This window comes from Chrysochloris asiatica, unplaced genomic scaffold, assembly GCF_000296735.1.
Source record: "Chrysochloris asiatica unplaced genomic scaffold, ChrAsi1.0 scaffold00354, whole genome shotgun sequence".
NCBI classification, from domain to species: Eukaryota; Metazoa; Chordata; class Mammalia; order Afrosoricida; family Chrysochloridae; genus Chrysochloris; species Chrysochloris asiatica.
Window position 1 is genome coordinate 1,956,903 of NW_006408872.1, and position 2,253 is coordinate 1,959,155.

Here is a 2,253-nt window from a genome sequence, read left to right on the forward strand (position 1 = left end):
AAGTACTGGACTACTAACTGCAAGGTCAGGTGTTCAAACCCACCAGCCACTTCTTAGAAATTCTAAACAGTTGGTGCCACTATGAATTGGAACCAACTCAACAGCATTTAACAATAATGAATCAAAAGCTCATCTCATGTATCCCATTTCTCAAGAAATTACTAAAAAATGTTTCTCCAAAATGAGGGAGTAAAGCTGAGGAACCTGGCCCCAGCTGCTGTTCAAGAACTTGTGCTAGACAATTGTAACTCAAATGATGGAAAAATTGAGGGTTTAACAGCTACAGCTGTGAACTTAAGAGCTCCTCTGTTTAATAAATGTGGGCTTGCTTTACATTTAAAATCTCCCCAAACTACTGAAATGGAAAACGCTTGAGCTCAGTGACAACAGAATCTTTGGAGGTCTGGACACATTAGCGGGAAAACTTCCAAACCTCACACATCTAAACATAAGTGGAAATAAACAAAAAAAAAATATCAGCACCTTGGAACCTTTGGGAAAATTAGATTGTCTGCAGAGCCTAGGTCTATTTAACTAGACCAGTCGCTGGAGAAGGGTATCATGTTTGGTAGGGTGGAGGATCAGAGAAAAAGAGGAAGACCCCCAGCGAGATAGATTGGCAAAGTGGCAGCATCAATGGGCTCAAGCATGGCAACAATAGTGAAGTTGGCCCAGGATCAGGCAGTGTTTCATTCTGCTGTGCAAAAGGTTGCTCGCTATGAGTCAGTACCGACTCGATGGCACCTAACAACAACATGAGGCTTCTAACTTGAATGATCACCAAGAGAGTCTTCAAGCTCCTGCCCCAGCTGACCTACCTGTATGGCTACAACCAAGAGGACCAGGAGGCCCCTGACTCAAATGCTGAGGTGAACAGTGTGCCTGAAGAAGAGGAAGAAGGAAAAACTGAGGAGGAAGAGGAGGGTGGCGAGGAGAAAGATTTTGATGACAAGGATGAAGATGAAAACAAAGATGTAGAATGGGGAGAAGTCGAAGAGGAAGTCAGGTAGGAGGGTGGAGAAGATGAGGATGAAGAAGAAAAGGAAGAAGAAAGCAGGAAAGGTAAAAAAGAGAGAAACATATGACAAAGGAGATGATGATTAAGACCCCAAATTACCTACAAAAAAAGAACTGTTCTGTGTTAGTTGGACTGCTCATATGGATTTGGTAGCTGTTTCATTTTGTTTCTTCAATAAAAAAAGATATTGTGATATAAATCTCAGGACAGCAGCCTACTCAAAGAGCCTAAGAATAGTTCCTGGGACATTCCGCTTTCCTCTATTTAGTCGCTCTTGGAAATCCACCACCAAGTTTAGGGACTTCAAGCCAACAAAATTGTAAGCGTTATGTTTTTGTGTAAGACTCTTACTATAGCATGGATAAAAGTGATTAGTGAATCTTAACTATTCGTGGTTAATAATAAAACTGAGATTACTGTAGCATTTTTATTTTTTGTACAGCAAAGAAACTTTGTAAATAAAATTTTATCATTGGGTGGGGGGTGGGGGGGAAACAAAAGAGGGAGTAAACCAAGATGGAGGCAAAGAGTCCAGGAAATAGAATCAATAGAGGAACAAGTTAATGGGAATTCCCAGGATCAGTTTGCAGGGAGCCCTAGGAGTACAGCTGTGATGCAGGACTAGAGAGAGAGAAACTAACTAGTCTGGTTTAGAAAAGGAAAGCTCAGAGAAAAAGCATAACGAACAGCTGGATTCTCTGGCAAGACGGACTGTCTGGACTATACTTAGAAGGTGTAGAGGAATCAGTTCAGTGTTAAATCTTTTCTATGTTTTCCACATTCGCTAGAATTGGTGACCTCACAAAAACTCTTATCTCCTTTGACCTTGCTATTCACAAAACATTTCTAACGTACAACTTTAATCTATGTATGCATTCAAGTGGTCTAAATTGACAACATTCTGCTTTTTCTGGTAATTTCATTTGCTTTGATTTTGGTAAAAGTATACACAGACAAAGATATACCATTTCAACCATATCTACATGGAAAGTTCAGTGACACTGATTATATTCTTGAAGTGTACTACCATTCTCATTTTCTCATGTTCCCATACTGTTCCATTACCATCATCTTGTACTGGCTGCCCCCTAAGCTTCTCATTCTATTGCAGCTGTCAATTGAGCTCACAAAGATAACTGTTTATAGAGCGGGATCCTACCCAGAGAAGCAGTGATGCCTGAGATGGAGGCAGAGACGATGATGTGGAGAGATGGAGCAGCTGGGGACTATAGACA

General features: G+C 40.8%; 1 protein-coding gene and 1 pseudogene across 1 annotated transcript in view; one reads left to right on the forward strand and one right to left on the reverse strand.

The window, feature by feature from the left end:
- IBA57 (IBA57, iron-sulfur cluster assembly homolog (S. cerevisiae)) overlaps window positions 1-2,253 on the reverse strand; it is a 17,228-nt gene that overhangs the window by 11,896 nt on the left and 3,079 nt on the right. The window lies entirely within an intron of this gene.
- On the forward strand, window positions 169-1,104 carry LOC102830193 (annotated as a pseudogene).